This window comes from Kogia breviceps, chromosome 15, assembly GCF_026419965.1.
Source record: "Kogia breviceps isolate mKogBre1 chromosome 15, mKogBre1 haplotype 1, whole genome shotgun sequence".
Classification (NCBI taxonomy): Eukaryota; Metazoa; Chordata; class Mammalia; order Artiodactyla; family Physeteridae; genus Kogia; species Kogia breviceps.
In genome coordinates, this window is record NC_081324.1 from 6,118,202 (window position 1) to 6,135,346 (window position 17,145).

Consider the following 17,145-nt stretch of genomic DNA (forward strand, 5'->3'; position numbering starts at 1 on the left):
AAGGTACGTTGGTGTAGCCACTATGGAAAGCCCTGTGGAAGTACCTCAAAAAATGAAAACAGAACTACTGTATGATCCATCAATTCCACGTTTGGGTATTTGTCAAAAGAAAATGATAACACTAATTTGAACAGATGTATGCACCCAAATGTTTATTGTACCATTGTTTACAATAGTCGATACATGGAAACAACCTACATGTCCATCTAGGGATGAATGGATAAAGAAAACATGTTATATACATACAAAGGAATAGTATTCAGCCATAAAAAAGAATGCAATCTTGCCATTTGTAACAACATGAATAGACCTTGAGGGCACTCTGCTAAGTAAAATAAGAGAAAATACCACATGATGTCATTTACATGTGGGATGTAAAAAACAACAACAACGACAAAAAGATCTCATGGATAAAGAGAACAGAATGGTAGTTGCCTGAGGTGGCAGAATAAAAGGGTGGGTGAAATGGGTGAAGGAAGTCAAAAGGTACAGATTTCCAATATAAAATAAATTAAGTCATGGGGATGCAATATACAGTGTGGTGACTATAGTTAAAACTTTATGGTATATTTGAAAGTACTTAGAAGAATGAATCTGAATGTTGTTGTAACAAGAAAAATGTTGGTAACTATATATGGTGATGGATTTTAACTGGACTAATTTTGGTGGTCCTTTTGCAATATATATAAATAGTCAATCATTACATTTTACACCTGAAGCTAATGTAATGTTATGTCAATCTTACTTCATTTTAAAAAAAGGATTAAAAATATATACTTGAGTAAACACTCCAGAAAAGAAATATACAAATGCCAATAAGCATATGAACAAATGTTAAACACCATTAGTCATGTGATTTGTTCTCAGAGATATACAAGCTAAAACCACAATGATATATACTATTTACCTACTGCAATTGCTAAAGTTCAAAAGATTAACAATACCAAGTATTGGCGAGAACGCAGAGAGCTTGGGGCTGTCATACAGCACTAGGAGGAAACGAGAATGTTACAGCCACTTTGGAAACAGTACAGCAATGTCATAAAGTTTAAAATGCACTTACTATCTGACCCAGCGATTCCACCTTTAAGTTTTCACCCAAGAGAAAAGAAACTGTGTTCTCATATGAAGATGAGTAGATAAACATTTATGGCAACATTGTTATAAATTGCCACAAAATGGGGGAAAAAAACCACAAATGCCCAACTGTCTAATGTATAAACTAGTGACAGTTTAGCCAACCATTCAGGTCCCCAATATATTCAGTAATATTTTACTCAGAAATACAAATCAGTGAAACGTTAATACATACAGCAACACTATGCTAATGGGAAAAAGCCAAACATAAAACATCGTGTACAGTATGATTCAATTTATACTGAATCCTAGAAAAGGGAAATTTATAATAAAAGAAAGTAGATCAGCTATGTCCTGGGTCCAGGGGTAGAAATAGTAGATTGATTGCAAAATGGAACTAAGAAACATTTTAGAATAAGAAAAAAATATATATCCTGATTATCATTATGGCTGTGTGATTCCGTACAATTATTAAAACTCAACGACCTATACTTTTAAATGAGTGCATTTTATTCAATACATATAACATCTTAATAAAAAATGCATAAATTAATAAAAGAAATCCAGAGTACTGGTTCAAATCTCAAACGATCTCTTCTCTTTCCCAACTGGGATAGATCTCTTAATTGATTTGAGCGCAGAAGAGAGATAAAGAAAGAACTAGCAACTCAGATTCTCTGTTGTGCCTCACCCACTAGAGAATAAATCTCCATCATTCATCTGACTTTGGAAATCATCAAAGGCTCAAACCAAGAAACAAAATTTCCATGAGCTCAGTAATTGATGATGGATAAAGGAACCAGTAAAATGGTATAATCAGTTCAAAGAGCAGCATAGAATCTAGGGTATTAATAGAAGGATGAGATTGCTGGGTTTGATTGAAGAAAAATAGCTAATTGACGTCAACAGGGCTACAAGCCATCATTTCTGGAGTTACTTGTCCCTCTAGACTGAAAATATTTGCATCACTACTGAAAAAGATATATGTAAGTTGAATTGTAATGTCACTAAACCTGGTATGCTTAATCAACAGTAAGTAGGTAGGGAATGAACTAACTGTATAATAACTTCTGGACGATCCTTGGATGGTCTTTCCCTTTGTATTATATTTACAAATATGCTGAGAGTAAGTCTGTTATTTTAATCAAACAATAAAATAAAACAAAAAACCACAACAGTCTTTCACTCAAGCTTACAACTGCATCTATCAAAAGGCAACGTTATTGTCTGAAAACGTTTACCTTAGTCACAAACTTTTCTGACCTCATAACAGAAAGCAAGTGAGTGCTTTGATAATTTTTTCCCGTGTAACAAATTTTTTAAATGCTTACATTTTAACATAATAATAAAACCTAAATTATACATAATTATGTAATTTTACATATATATAAATTATATAGATCATAAAATGATGTGAAATTGCATAAATTGTCAACCTGGAAATATGTGGATCTCAAGAAACAGTTTCTTTTTTGTATGTCTAATTTTAGTGTCTGTTAAAGTATCAACTAGTTTTAACTGTGTGTTTAATAAGAGAAAAGAAATTTCTGTTTCTTTTTCCAATTTTTTCCCTTTAGGCCATCTCTTTAAACTTAAGAAGTTTTAATTTTGGCTTTTTTTTCCCCTACATTAAGCCAAACTATATTAGATTTTCTATTCATAGAGAAGCTAGACTTTCCTGTAATTTTTTGAGTCTTGGATTAGATCTCTTTCTCTCTGTGGAATAGGGAGCTTTTTAGTTATTTCCAGGTTTGGGGTGGTTTGAGTTGATTGAGGCTATTTTATAAGTGGTTTCACTTTCTTTAAAATGAAAAATGTGGTGCAACTTTCTGAAATTGCCACAGAACCTCAGGAAGTTGTAATTCACCTGAATGAGAACAATAGCTTACCGTTTTCACTGTCTTGAGCTTCTATGCTGGTTGTTTACTGGATTTCGTCTTTCAATTACATCTGATGGTGTCTGTTCTTCCCTTTTGTGCCAACTCCCACTCATCTTTTACTCACTCCCTTTGAAAACACATCTTCCAGCATCTATTAGGAGAATGCCAAAACCCATGCAAAATGTATCTGTCTCCAGGTGTTCTAACAATGGGGCCAGAGAGGAACTGAAGATGAACTACATCAACCTTCCCTACTCTGTACCTCCCTTTAAATTGTGGCCTCAATGTAGTACTGTTTATGCAGAATCATGTATGATTCTCTTAAGACGTTCATGAAAAACCTGTTCTCTCTCTTTAGAAAAGAGAGGTTCAAACAAGTTACCCTATTAAACAAATACTTGTAAAATAATACGATATGCCAGGAACTTTTGTAAGGGCTTAAGATATATTATTGAATAAAACAAAGTTCTCCCATGGAACTTACCTTCTAGCAGAAAAAGACAGAAACTAAGGTTCGAAAGGATATATCAGTCAATTATATATTATCTTAGAATATGAAAAGTATTGTGGAGGAGAAAAAGAAAAAAAACAGATCTAGGTTAAGGCTTGAGAGAGCAAAGATTTCTAAGTTTTTTACTCCAGACAGAATAATCAGACAAATTAGATGTTTGCAAGCAACTTACTTTGGCAAATGATGCAAAAAACAGCAATGGGAAGGAAAGGAAGGAAGGAAATCCAACCCAACTGCCAGGAATCCTCTGAAAAGTCATGTGGAGGGTATCTCAGCATTCTCTGCCCAAGGGATCAATTCAGGCAATGCTTAGACACTAGCTCCCATCACACAATGGAAAGGGAGGTTCCCTGAGATGTAATGTCCTCCTACACTTGCAAGTCTGCTGTGCATCAGCACAACTGAGATGTGTTCTGCTGGCATCTCATGAAGTGAAAGACAAGCACCAGAGTGAATGTTACAGATCCACGGTGCTGTCAGCATACAGCTGCAGAGTTGGTTGCCACAGCAACAGCTAGAGTAAGAGAAGGGGACAAGGCAATCTGAGGGCACGCCCAATACACAAAGGCTGTCGTTAGGTAAGAGAGGAAGTTATATGAATGTATGGAGGAAGAACATTCCAATCAGAGACAGAAGGCCGTGCAAATGCTTTAAAATTTTTGAGCAACTGCAGAGTCTAGTGAGGTTGAACTTGTGCAAATGAGTGGGTGATTTGTTGAACCTGAGAGCTGATAGGGCCAGATCACAGAGGGCTCTGTGAGGCTACTGTAAGAGTTTAGATTTTTATTCAGTGTGAAATAAAAAACCATTTAAGGCTTTTTCAGACAAAACATAACATGGATTTGACTTATTTAAAATTAAAATTGTATTTGGAAATAATATTCACATGCAGTTGTTAGTAATAATACAGAGATCTTGTCCACCCTTGCCTAGTTCCTCAACTATTAATATTCTGTAAAATTTTAATAAAATATCACAACCGGGACAGTGTCCAGAATATTCACTGATCCTATTCATATTTCCCCAGTTTAATTATAGTCATTTATGTGTGTGCTTATCTGTGAATTTGGTTCTATACAATTTTATGACCTGTGTAGGTTTGTGTAACCAGGACCATGGTCAATATACAGAACAGTTCCATCAGCATAAGGATTCCTTATATTGCCCTTTTATAACCAGACTAATCTTTCGTACTCCCCACCTGTCCCTCTCCCTAAGTCACGGCAACTGCTACCTAACCTGTTCTACATTTCTTTAGTTTTGTCATTCCAAAAATGTTGTAGAAGTGGAATCACATATTCAGTAAACCTCTGAGATGGCTTATTTCACTAAGCGTCATTTTCTTGAGGTCCATCCAAGTTGTTGCATGCATACAGAGTCCGTTCTTTTTTATTGATGAGTAGTATTCCATACCCCGCCTGTATCCAGTTTGTTTAATCGTCCACCTGTTACAGGATATCTGGGTGGTTTCCAGCTTGGACCTACTATGAATAGAGCTGCTTTTCATATTCATTTACAACTTTCTGTGTGAACATGAATTTTCATTTTTCTGTTATCAAGGCCCAGGTGCGATTGCTTAGACATATGGTTAAATGTATGTTCATTTTGTAAGAAGTTGCCAAACTGCTTCCAAAGAGGCTCTACCATTTTATATTTCCATTGTCAATGTATGAGTGAAAGAGTTTCTCAGCAGCTTTTAGCGTTACCCATTTTAAAAATTTTATCCATTCTGATAGGTGTGTAGTAATATCCCATTGGTTTTTCAAAACAAAAACGGGTTGTTGAGATATAATTCACATACCATAAAATTTGTTCAAGTATATAATTCAATGGCTTTTAGTATATTCACAGAGTTGCACAAAAACACCACACTCTGACTTTAGAGCATTTTAGCAACCCCTCACAATGACTTCATATCCATTAGCATTCATTCTGGTGGGTCCATTGAAAGAAGACTCTTTAGCTGGTCCTTACAAAGAGGCTTCCCTGTGCACCTGCTTGGTCCCTGGCAGGATACTCTTCGCTGGGGAAGCCCAGACACCTGGCATCTCTCAACATGGAGGGGATTCTTAGACCTAGTGGAGGAGAGCGTTTGCCAACAGGGCTGCCATGTTCCCCCCCTTCCCTTTGATCCTGAGGAGAAATGAACCTACCTATACTGCCTACGTTTGCTAGACTAACAGTCTAAAAATGCTAGACCTGGGTTGCCATCCACTGTTGGGGGACTGGGTTGTAAGACACCTTGAAGTTAGAGGTTCTTCCTGTCCTGGAGTCCCTAACTAGATTGTCTTTCTCTTTCAACTTTTCACTTTTAACCTTCAGATATTTCCTGCATCATGTCCAGGGTTCATAATCGCACTAGTGGGGAGAAGGGAGCAAAACAAGTCTATTCCATATTCTCTGTACCTGTAACTTACTTTTAAAAATAACCTCTATGGTTGCTATTTTAAATAAACACTTGGGGACACTGTTAGAAGTTGCAGAAGTTAGCGTGCAATCGCATAAATGAAGGTAATTGCTGACAGTGGTTTGGATGGTGGTGAGAGCAGAGATAGATACGTGATAGAGATATGTGATCTGGCTATAGATAGCTCTTGAAACTAGAGCCAAAAAGATTGTCCAAATGATTTGATTTGTGATTTACGGAAAAAGTAAGGAATCAGGGATGACAAAGTTTATTTTCCCCCTAAGTGAATAAAAGGTTAGAGTTGCCATTACCTGATAAATAGGTAGGGCATTAATATAAAAGGTGTATCTGGAATTCAACTGTGGACATTTTAGCAATGAGATGTATATTAGACATGCACATGGAAATATCAAGAAGGAAATGGAGATGAGTCCAAAGTATAGGAAAGGGATATGGGTTGGTGATATAAATTTGGTAATTATTATCTTGTAAGTGGTGCTTAAATCCATGATACTGGATAGAATTACCAAAGAGCCAATGGGTAGATGTTGGACCGATGCCATGCTGTTCCCTTCGCCACCTTCTTCCCACTTAATTCCCAGCCCGTATCTCTGAAAGCAACATTATCTTTCCCTAATGACTTCCTCTCCAAATCTAGTCTTTCATATTCATAGTTACAAAATTCTCATGCCATAGCTTTAATTTTGCCAACCTAAAAGATATAATTAGCTGTCCTAAAAGCAAAGAAATTTGCTATTGGTGATGGAAATGCTTCTCATAAATTTATTTAAAACTTTGAAAAATATCCCCTGATTTTACATTATTCTCAGAGTTAACAGAAAGCTTATATTTTTATCTAGAACTCAGGATTCAAGTATGCTTTATTCGTTCTCTTCAGTGAAGGTTATAAGAGTATAAAGAAAATAAGATATTATGTTTTCCCCATTATATAATAACAAGACAATTCAGATGTAGGAAAAATTAGTACTTTTCTGAGGTTGTATGTTTCTTAGAGAAAAAGTCAGAACAAGAACTCTTGATATCACAAATTTCCACTCTATCATGCAGTTCAGGAGAATCAACGTAAATTGGTGCTGAGAAGCACTTTACTGCTATCAGCACACTCTGTTCCTGAGGAAAAACATGCTTGGGTAGTTAGAGAATGCATGCTGGGAAAAGATTATGTTGCTGTTGTACTAATACTTTCTATTCTTCTAAGTACCAATAAATGCTTTAAGATCCTTGGTGATAGTTCCTACCTTCCAAGCTCTCATAAAGTAGGGATGAGTACCAATAAAATTCAATAGCAATATTTATATATACAAGCTGTCAAACAGTATCAGTGCATTTATTTGAGGCTTAAATGAAGATTATTTTTTAAAACATGTAATTTCTGTGAAGTTAAATTGCACAAACTGTGGACATTGCACTCTCTTGTTCCATCTCAATAATTGGGTCGTACTATATTATTTCATCATGGGGTCAACAGCAATGAAACCTCATTTTTAAATACTTTGGGCTTATTCTACATTACACTCACCAACATCATCAAAACAAACCAAACAAAAGGGATGAAAGTAAAATCTAATTCAACTGGAATTAAATAAACTTCAGTTAAAACATAATGATTTGAACACACATATCTATCACCTCTCCTTGTGAAAACACCATTAAGATATTTCAAAAAAGGAATATACAAGTTCACAAAGGCAAAGGAAACACATTAATGAAAGATGAAAATATTTTGGCAAAAGGATAATGAGATATTGGGTAAAACGGAATAGTTAGTATCTGCCAAAAAGGATACCAGTAATAAGCAAATACATGTTCACAGCCAAAGGCTAGAAATGGGTAAGCAGCTAGTTGAATGAAAAAAAAAAGAAGTAAGGAAGGAGGGAGGGAGGGAAGGAGGAAGGAAGGAAGGAGGGAAAGGAGAGAAGGAAACAGAGAAAGGGAGGAAGGAAAATAAAAGAGAAAAGATATTTCCTTATGAACATTTTTCCCTCTTATATCATTAATCAACAGATAGCCAGAGAAGGTGTTAAATATGATTTGAATAAGGACTTCACATACTAACAATTCAGACGTTTTTTTTTAAATCAGTGCTGCTTATTTAACAATACCCTTTAGAGTATTAAAAAATTAATCAGCTTTAAATGAAAGTATTAGTACAACTTCGCCTCCTATAACAGTATATACTGTTTTATTTTACTCTGAAATATCATATAGATATTGCCTAAAATAACAAATGGTATATAGAGAATAAATGCACAAGCACAACTCTCTGATGAGACTTTTGCTTCCTCGTATAAAAGGCTTAATTAACAGTCTTTAAAGATGACTGTAGGGGCATTACATTTTGAAATATTTCTTTAAATGACTTTGATTTATAGACACTGGTTGGGAGCTGAAATATGCCTACCTGAGGAGGGGCAACTCACTTAAGCATCTGGCCATCTAATTCTATTCAAGTTTTAGGACTTTTAATTCCACTCTAATAGTACAAATGGGAATTGGGATGAACTGCCTTGATGTAAGATTGTTCTGTATCTGGACAGAGAAATGAATAGATCCTCGACCTGAGAAACACGAGAATGGCTCACTGTCAGAGATATAAAATCTTCTACAGAGTGTGTTTTATCAGATTAAATTCTACTGTATCAGGGAAAATATTAATCCAGTCATAATTGGGATATACATTTCTACTAACAGTTCTCACACCTGAAGACAAACATTTTTCTAACTATTAAATATTCTAGCTGTTATTTAATAAGGGATCCAATGGGAAGGTTTCTGCTACATCACTGGTTCTTTGGAAGGTACTTTCATAATCTTCTATTTTATTAAGAAATAAAACATTGCTGACAGATTATTTCGTATACATGGTATTTCAGGAAAGAGACTGCAGGTAGAATTTGATTTGCTACTTCTTCCATTTTATCTTGTGTAAATAATCCATAGAAAGTGAACAAAAATCCTAAAATATATTTGAAAGAGCCCTGAAATAGCAGAAGCTTTAGGATTTAATCTAGTCATAAAAATTTGTTAGCTGTAGAAACTTGATCAAAGAGAAATCACATTTTTGAAATATCTTTTACATGCTAGCCACTGTGCTCATCGATTGTATACCTGAAAGTACAATTCTTAGGATCACATGTTATTTTGATGTGACCTTACATTGCAGAAGAGAAAACGTGTTAGTGAAACTACTTGACACAATCTAAGGAAATATAACTATTTCCTCAGTTTTTAATTTGCAAATAGCAGACATCATTCAGGGAATTTCTGTAAAGCTGTATGTAGATTTTAAATACATGTAAAAATTTTCTCAAAAAGCAAAATATAAATACTTTTTGGTATTTATACTAAAAAAACAAACAATGACAACAAGAAAAAAACAAGAAAGAATGTATCCATTTAAGTGTAAAAGGGTTGATTTTACTATGAATTAAGAAGCTATTTTCTATGCCGATGAAACTGATTCAATCAAGTCAAAACAATCTGATTTTGCAAACAGTCCCTCCCCCTTGGGTACTTGGGCAAGGGAACCCCTGCCCTGAGCTCCACACCTTGAAGAGCACCCGTATTACAAACACATGTACACAAAAGGGATGCAAGATCACATGAGCACATCTCTTCCTCAGAAGCAGGTTAAGATTCCAATTGGAAGAGTCCTTAGATGGGATTACAATACATTCATCCATTGTAATAGGGAGAAGGCAGAATATGTGGGTAAATATGTGACTAGGTTACATACAGATTTGGTAGTTAAAAAGCTGTGCAGGTTGGTTTCTGATTGTTTCAGTTTTTTTTTTTTTTTAAATGAAGTAACACTTAGTAAATGAAGTAACAACTAATGAATGAAATACCGATTATTCTTTTGAGAGCTTTCTTAACAAGTTAACTAAAATTTGCTGCAAATCTTCATGTTTTATTAGGATAATCACTTAAGCAAAGCGAAGAATGACTGAAAAGTTGCATTTGTTTCTAGAAAAAGTAGAACCAGAGAATATAGTGCCAGACTGATAGGTACTTGCTGAAATGATATGACTAGGAGAACCTCTCTCTCTTGTGACAAACCTTTCCAGCTGGCACTTCTCAGGTGATATTCAACCTTATTTCTTATTCATTGATATAAAGATAATTAAAACTTCATTTGAAAGGTGAATACTGAAAGAAAGGACATGGAACTATCATGCAGCCAGCCTAAATTAGTTTGACAACATTACCAAATTAGTTGTTCACTAATGAGATGGCATTATGGGAGGAAGAGAGACTCCAAAGAGTAATTTATAATAAACCTCTAAAAAGAGATCATCACCCTCATCACTTCCAGCAGCATCATCATTAGGGAAGAAGGAAGATGCGGAAAAAGGCTGGTTCATGGAAAGACTGCAAGAAGCAAAGCCTACTTTTCAAATGATAACACCCAACAGGCACTGTCATTTGAGAGAAGGACCCACTTATTTTATGTGTGAGGAGTTACACTGTTGGAGACTGTTCAAGCACTGTTAGTCGCTGTTACAATACAGCAGTTAACATTCAATCAATAATCACTTTTCTCCAGGTGCTATGTTAAAATCTTAATATGCTTTATCTCATTCCATTCTCATCGCAAAGTTTGCATTTGGTACTATTATAATGTCCATTTTACAGATGGGAATTAGAGAACTGGAATGTTTTTCCGAGGTTACACAGTTGAGGACACTGAGTTTAGGATAGTTAACTAATTAAGGCTAGGCAGCCTTAATTTTTCATCTTATGCTATCTAACCCTAGTTTGATCCTACTGTAACTTACAGAGAGAGAAACTAGAAGGAAAGTAAATAATAACTGGGCTTTTTGAAGTAGAAATTCTGAAAAAGATATACTTATCTATAAAATAAGGTGGATAAAATACTGAAGACAAACTTTGCCAACTTTATACTTTGCCTGGGACACGGCTTGCACTGAATGAATTTCTCTACCCAGATACTTATACAAATAATCATAAGCCTAATCAAAAACACTTGTGAACAAGTGTTAATTATGTTTATTAAAATTTACCCAGCTGTTGAAATTTTCTAATGCCTGAAGAAAATGAGAGCTATGTAGAATATACAACTGGGAACAATGAAAATGAAACTGACTCTTTTGAAGAATAATTACTTATGCTAATTTAGTTGAACACAATAGGCTCTATCAGCAAACATTTTCATAGTAACGTTATTATTTGCCTTCTCTGAAATGCTTGTCTCGTTATAGTGAAGTATAAAATAGTCAGAATACATGAACTGAATTTAAAGATTAGCAGTTACATGTCTGACCTAAAAAATTACAGGTTATATACCATTCAAGGTGTATTTTAATTTATATAAAAAATGATGTACTTGAGATGCCTCTAAAACCATTCATTTCTCACATTCCAAAGAAGAATGTCAATAATGAATAAGACATTCTTAATCATTAATATTCATAGGTATATATTACATATACAACAATTTATATCAAATAAATGTTTCTAGTCCCTTAACTGGATGATACTAATAACAAGACATAAGGTAGTAAAGTAAGTGCCCTCAGAGAAAGAACATAATACAGGAGATATTAAAAATATCAGAGGAATTCATTTTCATTTACAGATGCTTCTCAAATTTATCTTCTCATTTATGAATAAAATGGAACATTTTGTTGACTATGGAAATACATTATTTTATGTTAAATAATATTTCATTACTTAGCAAATATAATTTTCTGTATCAAATTTGCAGGTATCATAATGCTCAAATATATAATGTAAGCGAGATGACAGCCAAAAGAAAGACACTCTAAACCTTTAAATTAGTGCAAAAATAATCTTAAATCAAATATGATATAACATTTAACAGAGTCAAATACAATGTGCTCATTTTCTCCCTCCTCACAATTTGTTCTAAGATTCTGAAATATCACCACCCTACTGTACAGTCTCGATAACCTTACACGTCCCAGGAGAACTGGGCCTCCCGTCAGAGCTGATTATTTCAAGAATGGACTGAGAGCCACACGGAGCTAACCAGAGACTAAATTAAAGGTTACAGACACCAATTTGATTGGTTGCTGGTGAGCACTAGACCTGAAACGTCATCAGGACTTTGGGCCAGTTTTGGTCATTTTCACTGCAACACACTCTGGCCACTGCACACCTGCCAAGTATAGCAAGCACATGGGCCTGCAGAGAGATGCTCACAAAATAATCAGACTCAAAAAACATAAGCAGAGAAGTAAACATGAGAGAGCCACTGCCTAGAAATTCATCAGATCCTTTACCTAGCTCTCACCATCACTGCCCTTTTAGATTCAGGCAGTAAGTGTGGGTTTCTGTTATTTGCAACCAACTTCACACAATTTAAGAAATCATTACTTAAAGACAACAAAATCCCCAAATCAAGAATTTAATTTGATAGCTGTGAACAAAACCTGCAAGATTCAGGCAATGCATTTTGTGAGATAGCATTTAAAAATTTAGAGCAGTTCTAAGTTAAGCTACTAGAATCATAATTTAATATGCATAAAGATAAGAAAAATATTCTCCATTTCCAGAAGACTAAGCTAAGTAAGCCAAGAGTATATTTTATAAACTATTAAACAATGGTAAATGTATTTATATCTATTAAATTAGTATATTGGAAAATAAATTTAAAATGATTAATAGATAGCAAGAAACATAAAATACATGAAACATATATGAAACAATAATATAAAACTAACAATAACATGGACAATGCAGCCCTATATATAATCCCTATGATTAGAAGAATCATGTTTAAAATGGAATACATATAATTTTCAAAAACATATACATTTTTTCCACAACTGGCCTTATGTTGGTTTATAAAGCAAGCCTCAATAAATTACAAAGGGTTGGTATCATTCAATGTATGCTCTCTGACACTGGTGAAAAAACAGGAAATCAATTAAAAAGCAGGGGGTGGGAGGAAGGATCTCTGACAATTTGGAAATGAAGTTATTTCCAAATAACCAACAGAACATAATAAAAACGGAATCACAAGTAAAATTAGAAAATATTTTAATCTGAATGTTAATGAAAATATATTAAAACCTGTTACATGCAGCTAAAGAGTTGCTTAGAGGGGAATTTATAGACTTATCATTAGAAAGTTTTAAAAGCAATGATCTCAAATTTCATTTCAGAAAGCGCAAAAAAATAACAGGAAAGCAACATCCAAACAATAAAGCAAAAGAAATCAATAAAATTAAAATCATAAAATAGCAAACAAAAAACTAGCCGAGAATAGTTTTTGTATTATCAGTTAACGCGAAAAACCCAAGCAATACTGTTTAAATATAAAATAGAAAGAAAGCCAGGGGCACTCATCTAGCTCAGTTAGAAAAGCATAGGAGTCTTTAAACAAAGAAACCCCCCAAAAAGGAGCATCAGTACAGACACCAACAAAAATTATAACCAACCTTGTATTATCAAGTTTGAAAGTAAAAATGATATGAATAATGCCTTGAAAACCATAACACAACTTGACAAAAGAATAGAATCCTAAATAATTTAGTATCTGTTAATGAAATTAAATTGATTATTGAAACCTGTCCTACATTGAAAAGTTCAAGTCCAAACAACTTCATCAGTAAATTCTACTAAATATTTTAAAAAGTAACAACACCAATACTATACAAATATTTGGAGAGGATAGCAAAAGAAGAAAACATTTTCCAACTCATCCCGTGTCACAGTTTTAAACTTAATATCAAATTCTGACAAGGACATTTCAACAATAACAACAAAATGCAGATCCACCCTTGTTATAAATACAGATGGGAAAATCTTGACCAAAATATCAGCAAATCAAGTCCAGCAATACAGAAAATCAAACCCATCATGAGAAATTGGAGTGCAATGCAGCAATAATAAAAGTAAAAATTTTAACATTTGAGAATCAACAGATATAATTCACCACATTAACACAAAAAACTGAAAAAAGACCCAAAAAACCTTACCTCAGTACAAGTACTGCTGTTAGTAGTCATTGCAGGAAACTTCTTTAATCAACAGGGGTCTAAAAAAAGAAAAAGAATTAATAAGTCAGTGATCATATATAATGAAGGATTATTTAGATCATTTTCCCCCAGACAGAGGAAAAAAGAGTGCACACTATTACTATTTCTATTTAGCATTTTATTGGATATCCTGGTCTGTGAAGTAAAGTAAAGTAAAAAAGAAATACATGTCTCCTCAATAATTTTTTAAGTATAATATTTTTCTTAACCTAAAAAAGAAACAGAAGAATAAGTGTAGGAAAGAAATAAAATATATTTTTGTCATGTCATGATTAAGGTCGTAGAAAGTCCAAAAAAATTTATAGATTATAATGGTAGTAATCAGCGAACTAAAAAAGTCTTGACATGTTATATCTGAATTATAATTAAATTTCCCAAAGACAGAATTTTTATTAAAATCACATGGTAGCCACAAAGAAAATATTCTATAGCAGATTTTGAAAAGAGAGAAAGACAAAAGGATGAAATTTATCACTACAAAGAACATGATCAAATCTGCTATGCACCAGATGTTTGTGTCCCCCAAAATCTTATGTTGCAACCTAATGCCCAGTGTGATAGTATTAGGAAGGGAGATCTCTGGGAAGTGCCTAGATCGTGAGGATGGAGCCCTCATGAGTGTGATTAGAGACCTTATAAAAGACCATACAGAGCTCCCTAGACCCTTCTGCCATTGCAGTTACAACGAGAAGGTGCTGTCTCTAAACCAGAAGGTGAGCCCTCACTAGACATTGAATCTGGCAGTGACTTGGACTTCCCAGCCTCAAAAACTGTGAAAAATAAATGTTTGTTATCAGCCATCCAGTTTGTGGTATTTTTGTTATAACAGCCTGAGTGGACTAAGACAGCAAACAAAATCAAAAAGGAAGACAGCAAAGAAAAACAAAAAAACAGGACTGACAGAAAAAGAATTTAACAGAATGGCCAAAGCAATCCCTCACCTATAATAATTACTTTAAATATACTGGATGAAATTCACCAACCATAATGTATAGAGTGGTTATTGGATGAAAAACAAAAACTAGCAAAACAAAGATCCAACTCTATGTTGTCTACAAGAGACATATTTTAGATTTAAGAATATACATGGACTGAAGGTGAATGGATTTAAAATGATATTCCATGCAATGGTAAACAAAAGGAAAAGCAAGTGGCAGTACTTATGTCAGACAAAATAAACTTTTAGTCAAAAATTGTCACGAGACTAAAGGGACATTACATAATGATAAATAGGTCAATTAATAAGGAAGATACAACAGTTATAAATATATATACACTCAACATCAGAGCACGTGAATATATAAAACAAGCACTGATATAACTGAAGGGAGAAATAGACATCAATACAGTAACAGTAGAAGACTTCAATATCCCACATTCAATCATAGATCATCCAGATAGAAAATCAATAAAGAAACAGCAGACTTGAACAAACTATAAAGCAAATGGCCATAACAGATGTATACAGAACATTCTATTCAACAGCAGCAGAATATTCATTCTTCTCAAGTATATAGAGAACAAGTCTGTGATTGATCAAATGTCAGGTCACAAACCAACTCAACAAATTTCAGAAGACTAGAATTATTCCAAGTATCTTTCCCAACCACAGTGGAATGAAACTAGAAATCAATAACAAAAGGAAAACTGGAAAATTCACAAATGTTTGGAAATTTTAAAACACACCCTTGAGCAAATATCGGGCTAAAGAAGAAATCAAAAGGGAAATTCGAACATATCTCAAGACAAACAAAAATTAAAACACAACATACCAAATCTTACAGGATGCAAAAGCAGTACGAAGAGGGAAGTTTTTAACGATAAGAACGTACATTAAAAAGAAGAAAGACTTCAAGTAAAGAACCAAATTTCATACCTCAAAGAACTAGAAAAGGATAAACTAAGCTCAAAGTTAAAAGAAGGAAAAAAATCATAAAGATTAGAGGAGAAATAAATGAAATAGGAAATAGGAACAATAAAAAGGACAATGAAATTAGAACTTTATTTTTGAAAATAAAAACAAAATCAAGAAATCCTTAGCTAAAATAACTAAGACAAAATAGAAAAAATAAAAGGAAAAGCAAAGGAAACAAAATCAAAAATAAACAAATGGAACCTAATTAAACTTAAAAGCTTTTGCAAAGCAAAGGAAACCATCAACAACACAAAAAGACAACCTAATGAATGGGAGAAGATATCTGCAAATTATACGACAAATAAGGGGTTAATATCCAACGTATATAAACAGCTCGTACAACCCAACATCAAAAACAAACAAACAGGGCTTCCATGGTGGCACAGTGGTTGAGAGTCTGCCTGCCGATGCAGGGGACGGGGGTTCGTGCCCCAGTCCGGGAGGATCCCACATGCCGTGGAGCAGCTGGGCCCGTGAGCCATGGCCGCTCAGCCTGTGCATCCAGAGCCTGTGCTCCGCAACAGGAGAGCCCACAACAGTGAGAGGCCTGCATACCGCAAAAACAAAACAAAACAAAAACCCCCCAACAACCCAATTAAAAAATGGACAGAACTGAATAGACTTTTTTTGAAAGAGGAAATGCAGATAGCCCAAGGTATATGAAAAGATGCTCAACATTGCTAACTATCAGAAAAATGCAAATCAAAACCACAATGAAATATCACCTCACACCTGTCAGAATGGCTATCATCAAAAAGAACACAAATAACAAATGCTGGTGAGGATGTGGAGCAAAGGGAACCCTTGTACACTGTTGGTAGAAATGTAAATTGGTGCAGCCACTGTGGAAAAGAGTATGGAGTGTTCTAAAAAAAGCTAAAAATTGAACTACCATATGACCCAGCAATTCCACTTTTGGATATGTATCCAAAACAAACAAACAAACAAAAAATAAAAACACTAATTCAAAAAAATATCTCCATCTCAATGTTCAAAGCAGCATTATTTACAATTGCCAAGGTATGGAAGCAACCTAAATGTAAATCAACAGATGAATGGATAAAGAAGATATGACGTGTGTTTGTGTGTGTGTGCGCACACACACACACACACAAACACACACAATGGAATGCTACTCAGTCATAAAAAAAGAAGGAAATTTTGCCATCTGCAGCAACATGAATGGACTTAGAGGGCATTATGCTAAGTGAAATAAGTCAAAGGAAGACAAATAGTGTATGATATTGTTTATATGTGTAATCCCCAAAATACAACAAACTAGTGAATAAAACAGAACAAAAAAAGTG

General features: G+C 34.2%; 1 protein-coding gene across 2 annotated transcripts in view; it reads right to left on the reverse strand.

Annotated features, from left to right (window-relative positions):
* Window positions 1-17,145, reverse strand: part of SOCS6 (suppressor of cytokine signaling 6) — a 1,023,578-nt gene that overhangs the window by 201,576 nt on the left and 804,857 nt on the right. For both annotated transcript variants that reach the window (XR_010836697.1, XR_010836699.1), the window contains one exon: window positions 13,864-13,922. The gene's annotated coding sequence lies outside the window, so the exon portion shown is untranslated. The remainder of the gene's footprint in view (window positions 1-13,863; window positions 13,923-17,145) is intronic.